This window comes from Triticum urartu, chromosome 7A (genome assembly GCF_056163025.1).
Source record: "Triticum urartu cultivar PI428250 chromosome 7A, HENAU_Tu73, whole genome shotgun sequence".
NCBI lineage: Eukaryota > Viridiplantae > Streptophyta > Magnoliopsida > Poales > Poaceae > Triticum > Triticum urartu.
This window is the reverse complement of record NC_141879.1, coordinates 751,246,261-751,259,295: the sequence shown is the minus strand read 5'-3', so window position 1 is coordinate 751,259,295 and position 13,035 is coordinate 751,246,261. Positions and strand designations below refer to the sequence as shown.

The 13,035-nt window shown below is 44.4% G+C and overlaps 1 pseudogene; it reads right to left on the bottom strand.

Annotated features, from left to right (window-relative positions):
* Positions 1–9,840: 9,840 nt before the first annotated feature.
* LOC147962805 (uncharacterized) lies at positions 9,841–11,080 on the bottom strand (annotated as a pseudogene).
* Between the last annotated feature and the right edge of the window lie 1,955 nt (positions 11,081–13,035).

The following is a 13,035-nucleotide window of genomic DNA, read 5'->3' as shown; positions in this document are numbered from 1 at the left end:
ATACTTTGACAGTAGGAAACCTCTCTCGACCCCTCGGCGATCCTCGACCCCTCGAACCCTCGACGACCCTGGAACCCTCGACCCCTAGACGACCCTCTTCTTCCTCTCATGTTCGAGAGGATCGCCGAGGGGTCGGGAGGTTGCCTAGTGTCAAAGGATTCAACAAAACCATGTCTTCATCATTAGGCGAAAGTAACATGTGCATGATGGTACGAAGCTCTTCAAAGTTGTTCTGGAACGGAGTCCCAGATAGGATAATTCGCTTTTTGGTACAAAGTTCAGCAAGAGCCTTCCGTATATCGCTATTTGGAAGGCCTTTGCTGAATTCGTACCAAAAAGCGGATTATTCTATCCGGGACTCCATTCCAGAATAACTTTGCAGAACTTCGTACCAACATGTCCTGGTTACTTCCGGCTAATGATGAAGGCATGGATTTCTTCAATACTTTGACACTAGGAAACCTCTCTCTACTTCCGGCTAAGAAGAAGAAGAAGAAGAAGAAGAAGAAGAAGAAGAAGAAGAAGAAGAAGAATAAAAGAAGAAAAAAAGAGGAGAAGAAGAAAGGAATAGTGGAGAAAAGAGAAAATAGAATTCTTCTCCACTATTCCTTTCTTCTTCTCCTCTTCTTTTTCTTCTTTTTTCTTCTTCTTATTTATTTCTCCTCTTCTTTTCGGTAGAGGAAACCCTAAATAGCTAGCAAGTATCGTGGGTGTGAGATACATGTGGCCTTCGGTGTCGGACACTACATCCACGTCCCACAAGTGACGTGGGCGTCGAAGCCCCCTCCACTTGTGGGATGTGGGTGTAGTGTCCGACACCAACGGTACATGTATCTCACACCGATGATACTTTCTATTTAGGGTTTCTCCTCTAACGCTCCTCGACCTCTCGACGACCCTCATTCCCGATAAAATAAAGAGGAAGAAGAAGAAAAAAGAAGAAAAGAAAGAATAGAGGAGAAGACTTCCTCTTCTTCCTCTCCTCTTCTTCTCCCTCTTCTTCCCCTTCTTCCTCGCCTGTCTCATGAATGTCCGACGTTCTCGACCCCCCCCCCCATGTGTCGAAGAAAAAAAAGAAGAAAAAAAAGAAGAGAAGAAGAAAGGAATAGAGGAGAAAAGAGAAAATAGAATATATATTCTAATTTTCTCTTCTTCTCCTCTTCCTTTTCTTTTCTTCGTCATCTTCTCCTTCTTCTTCTCCTTCTTTCTCTACTTATTTTCCTTTTCCTTATTTTACTTTTTCCTCTCCACTAACATCATCATATATATGAAAAAATGCATATATGAAAAAAAAAACATCATCATATATATCATCTATCATCTATGAACAAAAGTATTCCTAGATACATAAAAAATTTCTACAAATGAAAATAACCTAAAAAAATCATATGATCATCTATGAACAAAAAAAACATCATTTGATCATCTATCATCTATGAACAAAAAAATCATCATTTGATCATCTATCATCTATGAACAAAAATATTCATCATTTGATCATCTATCATCTATAAACAAAAATATTCCTAGATACATAAAAAAATTCTACAAATGAAAATAACCTAAAAAAATCATATGATCATCTATGAACAAAAAAAACATCATTTGATCATCTATCATGCATCTATGAACAAAAAAATCATCATTTGATCTCTATCATCTATGAACAAAAATTTGCAAAGGGATGGCGCCGGCGGCCGGACCAAGCTAAGGAGAGGTCGGCGGCGAGGATGGCGTCGGGGCAGGGGCGCGGGCGACGACGAGGGCGGGCCGGGGCGGCGCGCGGGCGACGGCGACGGGGGCGGGCCGGGGCGGCCGCGTCAGGGCAGGGGCGGGCCGGGGCAGGGGCCCGGGCAACGGCGAGGGCGCGGGCGACGGCGGGCGACGGCGAGGGCGTGGGCGACGACGGGCACGGGCGAGGCGACGGCGACGGCGGGGCAGCCTGGCGGCGTCGGCGTCGGGGCGGCAACTGCGAGAGACGGGAGTGAAAATTTCCAAAGTCTGAACTTATATAGCAAAGCCTTTAGTCCCGGTTCGTGGCACAACCCGGGACTAAAGGTGGGCATTAGTCCCGGTTGGTGCCACCAACCGGGACCAAAGGCCAATTTTCGGCAACCCAAAGGGCGGGAAGCGGCGGCCTTTGGTCCCGGTTGGTGGCACCAACCGGGACTAAAGGGGTGCAATGGTCACGGTTGGTGGCACGAACCGTGACCAATGCACCCTTTAGTCCCGGTTGGTGCCACCAACCGGGACCAATGCCCTTGTGCTGCCCGCGCCCAAAAGTTTAGTCCCACATCGCTAGCGGAAGGGCGCCGGCACTGGTTTATAAGCCCTGCTGTGCCTCTCCATTCGAGCTCCTCTCTAATGCAGGCTTTCGGGCCTAAACTTGCTACTGCCTGTGGGCCTATTGGGCCTCTGCGGGCCTGAATCCTGGCCCATGTAGGGTTTCTAGTCGTATTCAGGCCGTGGAGGCCCACTAGGTGGCATTTTTTTTGGTTTTTTCATTTTTATTTCTACATTTTTTTGGTTTTTTAGTTTTTTATTTCTACTTAAAACTAAATACTTACAGTTTTTTAGTGATTTCTTTTTGCTTTTAGGTCACAAAAATTATAAACTTTCTGTTAGTGCCATTAGTTTTAAATTTTGAATAGTTTAAATTTGAATTTTTAAAAAATTTGTGTGAATCACTAGTTTATGAATAACTTTACTATAAAAATAGAATTTTTTTCTATTTATTTTTTATTTATACTTACAACTAAATACTTATAGTTTTTTAGTGATTTCTTTTTGATTTTAGGTCACAAAAATTATAAACTTTCTGTTAGTGCCATTAGTTTTATAGTAAAGTATAGTTTAAATTGGAATTTTATAAAATTTGTGTGAATCACTAGTTTTTGAATAACTTTACTATAAAAATAGAAATATTTTTCTATTTATTTTTTATTTATACTTACAACTAAATACTTATAGTTTTTTAATGATTTCTTTTTGATTTTAGGTCACAAAAATTATAAACTTTCTGTTAGTGCCATTAGTTTTAAAATTTTGAATAGTTTAAATTGGAATTTTATAAAATTTGTGTGAATCACTAGTTTATGAATAACTTTACTATAAAAATAGAATTTTTTTTCTTCTTTGCTATTTATTTTTTATTTATACTTACAATTAAATACTTATAGTTTGATTTTAGGTCACAAAAATTATATTCTTTTTGCTATTGAAGAATATTATAGTTTTATTTTAGTTAATCATAACATAATATTTTAATTGATTGTTTTTATTTTCATAAAAGTTTTGTAGTTCATTCTGTTTGCTATTAATTTATTCTTTGAGCTAAATGACTCTGAAATTGGAAAGCATTTCAAAATGAACTCTGAAAAGGTTGAAAGTTGGCATGGTATCATCATTTCACCCACATAGCATGTTCCAAAAAGTAGAGAGGGTTACGACAAAAACTTGATGCACTTCGTGTACAAAATGGACAATCACTTTCGAAGTATCAAAGTTTCGAACCATAAGACATGAAAGCATTTCAAATGAACTCTGAAAAAGTTGAAAGTTGGGATGGTATCATAATTTCACCCACATAGCATTTGCTTATTGCGGGAGAAAGTCTTCACTTTTTCTTCGCTTGTGTCATTTGCTTATTGCGCCGTAACCATGGATAATCTTCATTGTTTATCAGGATGCTTGGGTCAGCCTTGACATTGAAGGGAGGAATTTCATGAAACTTTTCATAATCTTCAGACATGTCTGTCTTGCCGTCCACTCCCAGGATGTCCCTTTTTCCTGAAAGAGCTATGTGGCGCTTTGGCTCATCGTATGATGTATTCGCTTCCTTATCTTTTCTTTTTCTCGGTTTGGTAGACATGTCCTTCACATAGATAACCTGTGCCACATCATTGGCTAGGACGAACGGTTCGTCAGTGTGCCCAAGATTTTTCAGATCCACTGTTGTCATTCCATACTGTGGGTCTACCTGTACCCCGCCGCCTAACAGATTGACCCATTTGCACTTAAACAAAGGGACCTTAAAATCAGGTCCGTAGTCAAGTTCCCATATGTCCACTATGTAACCATAATATGTGTCCTTTCCGCTCTCGGTTGCTGCATCAAAGCGGACACCGCTGTTTTGGTTGGTGCTCTTTTGATCTTGGGCGATCGTGTAAAATGTATTCCCATTTATCTCGTATCCTTTGTAAGTCAATACAGTCAAAGATGGTCCCCTGGACAACAAGTACAACTCATCACAAACAGTGTTGTCACCTCTGAGACATGTTTCCAACCAACTGCTGAAAGTCCTGATGTGTTCACATGTAATCCAGTCGTCGCACTGCTCCGGGTGTTTGGAGCGCAGACTGTTCTTGTGTTCATCGACATACGGGGTCACCAAGGTAGAGTTCTCTAGAACTGTGTAGTGTGCTTGAGACCAAGAATATCCGTCCCTGCATATTATTGAGTCTCTTCCAAGAGTGCCTTTTCCAGTCAGTCTTCCCTCATACCGCGATTTAGGGAGACCTATCTTGTTAAGGCCAGGAATGAAGTCAACACAAAACCCGATAACATCCTCTGTTTGATGGCCCATGGAGATGCTTCCTTCTGGCCTAGCACGGTTACGGACATATTTCTTGAGGACTCCCATGAACCTCTCAAAGGGGAACATATTGTGTAGAAATACGGGCCCAGGATGACTATCTCGTCGACTAGATGAACTAGGACGTGCGTCATGATATTGAAGAAGGATGGTGGGAACACCAGCTCGAAACTAACAAGACATTGCGCCACATCACTCCTTAGCCTTGGTACAATTTCTGGATCGATCACCTTCTGAGAGATTGCATTGAGGAATGCACATAGCTTCACAATGGCTAATCGGACGTTTTCCGGTAGAAGCCCCCTCAATGCAACCGGAAGCAGTTGCGTCATAATCACGTGGCAGTCATGAGACTTTAGGTTCTGAAACTTTTTCTCTGGCATATTTATTATTCCCTTTATATTCGACGAGAAGCCAGTCGTGACCTTCATACTGAGCAGGCATTCAAAGAAGATTTCATTCTCTTCTTTTGTAAGAGCGTAGCTGGCAGGACCTTTATACTGCTTCGGAGGCATGTCGTCTTTTTCGTGCAAATGTTGCAGGTCCTCTCGTGCCTCAGGTGTATCTTTTGTCTTCCCATACACGCCCAAGAAGCCTAGCAGGTTCACGCAAAGGTTCTTCGTCACGTGCATCACATCGATTGAGGAGCGGACCTCTAGGTCTTTCCAGTAGGGTAGGTCCCAAAATATAGATTTCTTCTTCCACATGGGTGCGTGTCCCTCAGCGTCATTCGGAACAGCTAGTCCACCGGGACCCTTTCCAAAGATTACGTAGTGTAAATCATTGACCATAGCAAGCACGTGATCACCGGTGCGCATGGCGGGCTTCTTCCGGTGATCTGCCTCGCCTTTGAAATGCTTGCCTTTCTTTCGACATTGATGGTTGGTCGGAAGAAATCGACGATGGACCAGGTACACATTCTTCCTGCATTTGTCCAGGTATATACTTTCAGTGTCATCTAAACAGTGTGTGCATGCGTGGTATCCTTTGTTTGTCTGTCCTGAAAGGTTACTGAGAGCGGGCCAATCGTTGATGGTCACGAACAGCAACGCCTTAAGGTTAAATTCCTCCTGTCTGTGCTCATCCCACGTACGTACACCGTTTCCATTCCACAGCTGTAAAAGTTCTTCAACTAATGGCCTTAGGTACACATCAATTTCGTTGCCGGGTTGCTTAGGGCCTTGGATGAGAACTGGCATCATAATGAACTTCCGCTTCATGCACATCCAAGGAGGAAGGTTATACATACATAGAGTCACGGTCCAGGTGCTGTGATTGCTGCTCTGCTCCCCGAAAGGATTAATGCCATCCGCGCTTAAAGCAAACCATACATTCCTTGGGTCCTTTGCAAACTCATCCCAGTACTTTCTCTCGATTTTTCTCCACTGCGACCCGTCAGCGGGTGCTCTCAACTTCCCATCTTTCTTTCGGTTCTCACTGTGCCATCGCATCAACTTGGCATGCTCTTCGTTTCTGAACAGACGTTTCAACCGTGGTATTATAGGAGCATACCACATCACCTTCGCAGGAACCCTCTTCCTGAGGGGCTCGCCGTCAACATCACCAGGGTCATCTCGTCTGATCTTATACCGCAACGCACCGCATACCCAGCATGCGTTCAGATCCTTGTATGCACCGCGGTAGAGGATGCAGTCATTAGGGCATGCATGTATCTTCTCCACCTCCAATCCTAGAGGGCATACGACCTTCTTTGCTGCGTATGTACTGTCGGGCAATTCGTTATCCTTTGGAAGCTTCTTCTTCAATATTTTCAGTAGCTTCTCAAATCCTTTGTCAGCCACCGCATTCTCTGCCTTCCACTGCAGCAATTCCAGTACGGTACCGAGCTTTGTGTTGCCATCTTCGCAATTGGGGTATAACCCTTTTTTGTGATCCTCTAACATGCGATCGAACTTCAGCTTCTCCTTTTGACTAATGCATTGCGTCCTTGCATCGACAATGACCCGGCGGAGATCATCATCATCGGGCACATCGTCTGGTTCCTCTTGATCTTCAGCAGCTTCACCCGTGGCAGCATCATTGGGCACATCGTCTGGTTCCTCTTGATCTTCACCAGCTCCCCCCGTTGCAGCATCACCGTATTCAGGGGGCACATAGTTGTCATCGTACTCTTCTTCTTCGCCGTCTTCCATCATAACCCCTATTTCTCCGTGCCTCGTCCAAACATTATAGTGTGGCATGAAACCCTTGTAAAGCAGGTGGGAGTGAAGGATTTTCCGGTTAGAGTAAGACCTCGTATTCCCACATTCAGTGCATGGACAACACATAAAACCATTCTGCTTGTTTGCCTCAGCCGCATCGAGAAACTCATGCACGCCCTTAATGTACTCGCGGGTGTGTCTGTCACCGTACATCCATTGCCGGTTCATCTGCGTGCATTATATATAATTAAGTGTCCAAATTAGTAGAAGTGTACAAATCTCGAGGAAAATGGAGCTTGGAGGTCGAGCTTCGAGAGGAGAAAGCTTAAGTAGTGTGGCTCGGGCATTCCATCGAACACCTCGTGTGCATAGGAGGTGAGCTAGAGCACCACAAAGCCCTCTCCCCCTCGGCCAGAAAAAACAGAGCACTGTGCTCTGCTCTTGCGCGAGGGGGTATATATAGGCACCTCATTGGTCCCGGTTGGTGGCATGAACCGGGACTAAAGGGGAGCCTTTGGTCCCGGTTCAAGCCACCAACCGGGACCAATGGTGGTGGGCCAGGAGCGAGGCCCATTGGTCCCGGTTCGTCCCACCAACCGGGACCAAAAGGTCCAGACGAACCGGGACCAATGGCCCACGTGGCCCGGCCGGCCCCCTGGGCTCACGAACCGGGACCAATGCCCACATTGGTCCCGGTTCTACACTGAACCGGGACTAATGGGCTGAGCCGGCCTGGACCATAGCCCTGTTTTCTACTAGTGCCTTCTCGCCGTGGAAGGAGACCCCGATCTGTAGCAGCGCCGGATATGGTCCCGTAATTAACAACAAGACTCTCCTATGTCCATCCACATAACTCCCATGAAGAAAAATCTCTAAACTCCAGTCACCACCTTTATGTCGATTTAAGCGGTGGAGAGTTTGGTATGGTGGCAAATCAAGCAACTGCAGATGGAGTCATTCCATGTTGCTGCACTGAGTTAGCATACGTGGCATGGATGATAGATCAAACCCAAGTGCTTTGGATTCTCATGGCTACATTCTCACAGTCGTGAACATCCGTGAGTGAATTTGGTTATTTAGAACAAAATCTAAGACTTGACCAAATGAAATTGGTATTTTGTTGAACTGAACGACACACATATTGCCTAACCGTAATTATGTTACCTATCACGACCTCATGTGCTCCTGAAGCAAGCTGATGTGTGTTGTGTGTACACGTTGTACACTGAATTGTTCATGCGAAAAGATACAGCAGTAGATACAATCTACGCCATGGAGCCGCTGGTGGGGCTCGACGAGGACGAGCGCTAGAAGGAGGTGTGCATGATGCCCAAACGTGGCGTCGAGGCCTTCCACATCTGCACCCAAGCTGCGTCACTACCAAGCTGCTACAAGCATACAGGGCGTGTTCAAGCTGAAAAGGCAAGAAGATCTCATTATTAACATGGATAAAAAAGGTGGAACGTCTTCTTCAGTAGAATTACACAATGGTTGGCTGAAGCTTTGGAGTGCCAAAGTTCCAAGAAAGGTAAAAATCCATCTTTGGTGTATTTATTTTCAGAGAATTTATGTTGGAGATGAGCTTAAGAGAAGAAAGTATATAGATATGGTAAGTTGTCCTTACTGCTTCAAGGGGGAAGCATTTATCACTGCTTTTGGGGTTGTATTTATGTCAGATTCCTGGAGGAAGCTGTTAGTAATTTGTGATTTCTCGTGATCTAAAATTGTCGATCGGAAATTTTCTTCATCGAAGCCCATTCCAATCGCCAACAATTCTGTTTGCACACTCAGGTTTGTGCTTTTCTATGGTGATTTATTAAACATACTTTGGCTTATGATCCCCTTTGACGTACACTTGTGCCCTCCACTACACATTATTTTCAGTTTGCCAAATACTGTAGTAGGTAATGAACTACAGAAAGCGGATTGTTGAGTTTGCCAAGCATAATGACACACCTAATTTTGGCAAATCACCTGAAGAGTATATCAAGCAAAGATGCTTTGAAATTTTCACGACTATATGAGGTTACCATAAACTCCTGTATTGCCACAATAGCTTCTTTTAATGCAATAGGGAATTGTCTTTTTTGTATCAGGTAAATAGTTCCTTTCTCACACTTTTTTCAGACCGAGATCGTATGCTGCTGCTGTGTGGTGTTCTATGCCTGCTGTATTCTTTTTGCTTTTTGGGGGGTTTCTTCTCATTCTTCTTTGGCACCTACGCTCTGCTTGGGGAAACTTCGTACATGGCAATACATAGACTGGAATTGAGATTCGGAGCAATTTTGTTCGTTTTCCTTTGTACTGATGTTGCCATTATTTGTGCGATGATGCCATTATATTGTACAAAGGGAAGAGACAGTTAGAGAGATGGATATAAATTACTAGCTACTGTATTTGTGTTGTAATTGTTTATTATTAAAGCTTATTGTTTATTGGTTGTTATTGCAGATTGTTGTGATATAAAGTCAATTTTGATTATTTCAAACTAATGTCAGGTTGAATAATTTGAACTAGACTACAACATGTTGATCTCGATGAGTCTGAACATGATTAACATGATTGTGCAATTATTAGTGAGTAAAACAGGTGGGTGAGGTATTTTTACTTCCGGTGGATGTTGTCATGCCGCGTTCATGGGCGTGTTAGTGGACACATCAATTTTCCCCCGTAGCAACGCACGGACATATGTGCTAGTAAAGATATCAAGGCCGTCCGCATGAATGAGTATATATATTAATTTCGGGAGGCACCAATTCCTTTTCACTTTCACACGATAAATATGATGATATTTTGCATCAAAATATACTATCTAAGTACTCGTATGATATTCCGAAAGTACACCAAAGACAATGATTCGCATCCGTAAGAATTAACAAAAATTACATGACTTGTGCAGTTCCAAATAGAAATAAACCCTCGAGTATCCGATAGACATGCAACACTCAAAAGTGGTAATGTCTTTAAGCCCAGAAAAAGGGCTGTAATATGCTTTTGTGTTCTGCCCTGCTTATTGCACTGGTTAGCATGCCAGATGTGTCACGATTCATGTGCGGCAGTTTCAAGCTGCAGGCAGGTAGCTGGTTAGGAAAAGATCTTGATGGCTTGTAGCCGGGAGGACAAGTCGACTTCGAACAACAAGAAAGGATACTAATCTTGCTTGCGCATCTCCTTTGTCTCCAAGTCAAGGATAGTGAGTGGCCCTTGACGCTGCCGTTGGTTAGTGCGATATGCCCACAGCAACACCACACCGCTCTTCTCACCCACAAACTGGAAGTCAATCATTATACGGGCGGGAGAGATATGGGGATGTAGTGACAGCAGTTTCTCCTCCACATTGATCACAGCCTCCTTTGCCCAACCATCTGACTGGTGCAGCGACAAAGATATCATGAACCTTTTAGCGGTGAGTAACCGCAGCCTCCCATCCGATGACGTCCCCAGGTGTCGACTTCTTTCTTGGCTGTTAGTGGGTGGGAGCTTCATTGTGCCTAGTCTCTCTGTGCGGATGTCATAGATGAGGATTTTGTTGTTATCGGAGAATAGCCAGTGAATGACGCCGCCATAGAGGACAACAGCCTCACGGTGGTCTTGGAATGCCTGGAATGGAAGGTGGCGGTGACCAATAGAATTCATAGGCCCCCAGATGGCGCCATCGACTTTCGACGATTTGGCCGCCTCCACCGTGATACAGCGTCCGCCGTTTTGGTAAGGACCCACATCGACGACCAACAACATGAAGGAGCAGCCGATGCCATCCGCTGCGATGAGCAAAACAAACGTGTAATGCCGGCTTGGGTAGAAGGCCGATGAATGGGAGAGGTAGCTAGGTGCGGTCGTCGGTCATGGGGTTGTACACGCACAAGCTAGAGTTGCGCTGAAAGACGTTGCTTTTGTTGATGTTATGGCGACGGAGGGCAATGAGGCCACCCCGCGCAGTCACTGGGCGGTAGTGGCGAAGGAGATCTACGTCGCGACGCAACATGTAGGGCGCGAGGTTGTTTTGGATGAAGCGTGAGGCCGATGTTGTGGCGGGGTGGACCAAAGAGAGTAGGGGTCCTGGGTGGTTGCTCCGGTTGCGCTTGGGGCGAGCGTGGAGGTAGGCAAGGATGCAAGAAGGCATGATGCCTCTTGGTTGGGTGACGCGGCGGATGAAGGAGGGGTCGAGGATGTCACGGCGGAGGAGCTTGCACGTGGCGGCGCAGCGCACGAAGGTGGAGGGATCCGAGCGCGCAGCTATCTCGAGGAGGAGGTCGGACGGCAGCGTCCACTCGATAACGATGGGCGGAGCCGGATTCTTCCGTCGGCGTTTCTGGGGCGCCATCTTTCGTGTCTGCGTGTTTGGCGACCAATTCGGGTCTCCGGCGAAGGTTCGATCGGCGTCCCTCGATCCACAATTTAAGCAACAGATTACTTTTTTTTCTGGAGGGAATAAGCAACAGATTAGTTAGAGGTGAGTTTTTTTTTTGAGGGGAAGTTTTTTTTTTGAAGGGAAGTTAGAGGTGAGTTGTGGCCTCTTACGATAGGAAACTGGCCTGTGTGCTTGCGCGACCGGATTTGTCTGTTCCACACATGTAGACATGACTTGCGAGGACCCACACATGTAGTCAAAAGTTTTCATCATGCAAACTTTTTTTGAAAAAAACTTCATGCCAACTCTTTTTTCTTTTGCGAGAAAACATCATGCCAACTTAGTACATCAATTTCGAACTTAACTCGATCAGTCAGACCTGCAAAAAAAATGGTTTAACTTTTTTACAGGAACATTAGTAGATTCGTGACAACTTAAAAAAAATCAAGTTTATGAATCATTTCTATAAGTTTCTTTGAAGACAAGATACCTTTTTTCGTGTCACGTGAAGACAAGATACTTTTGTTGTATTCATTTTTTAAGACAATCAAGTTTTTGCAGAGGTTCTTTGAACATTAATAGTTGGTTTCACGTGAAGACAAGATAACTTTGTTGTATTTATTTTTCTAATTGTATACTTAATGTTAAACTTTATACTAGCAAATCATCAGAGAAGCGTCCCAGATGGATGTGTCCACCTATCCACTAGGTACAGGTCAACTATGGCGCAATAATCCTCTTGATGCAAATGCAATTATTATTTTTTAGCCTCAACTATGTGGATACAAGCTGTAAAATTCAGTCCACTAAGAACACACACCCCACACCGGCATACCACACCTCACACCTCACAATGCGCCCAACAAATCTACAACCTATACGTACACATGCAACATGTCTTCAGAAACTTCCAACCATCCAGCGGCGGACACGTCGTCCTCCAAATGGCGGCCAACATCACTGTTTTGCCCCTTCTGTAAAACTTAAGCAAGATCTGAACCTAATTTGTGTAAACTTTGAGATCTGATCATTTTTTCGTCGTCCTCCAAATGGCGGCCAACATCACTGTTTTGACCCTTCTGTAAAACTTAAGCAAGATCTGAACCTAATTTGTGTAAACTTTGAGATCTGACCATTTTTTCGTCGTCCTCCAAATGGCGGCCAACATCACTGTTTTAACCCTTCTGTAAAACTTAAGCAAGGTCTGAATCTAATTTGTGTAAACTTTGAGATCTGACCATTTTTTCTACCGCCACTATCTTTGGTGGCGGTAGGGTAGCACACACTAATGCCAAGGCCTTTGGTGGTAGGACTTACCTGCACTGTCAAGCCAATTTTATGTGGAAAATACTCTACCACCATGGTCCTTAGCGGCAGGATGTGTTACCCTACCGCTGAGGACCATGACGCTAGGGTCTTCACCTTTGTTTATTGCATGCATGCCCCTATAATAATTGCATGCATGTCCCTACCGTCAAGGACCTTGAGGGTAGGGTATTTTTCGCAACAAACTAGCGTGTTGGTGGAGGTAAGTTCTACAGCTAAAGGCCTCGACGGTAGGATGTGCTACCCTACCGCCAAGGACAATTGCGGCAGGAAAAGGGTTAGATAATTAAATGTTTGCAAAGTGAGGCCAGATCGTGCTTTAGTTAGGAAAAAAATGTGAAAATAGTGAATTTGTCCCGCAATAGCCCGTTGAGGTGTGAGATACCTTATAAACTGGAAAAAAATACCCGGGATGAGACGTCCGTGCTGATCCTACCCATGGGCCCCTTCTCCATGCAAATACAATGTTGAGGGCCATGTGAGTGTTGAGCAGATAGGCGATTTCATTGGTGCATGGAGAAATTCCTTAAGCATCGATACAATACTTTTAGAAAGGAGGCGCTTTCCAGGCTTTAACGAACTGAAACCCTTACAACGTTTAC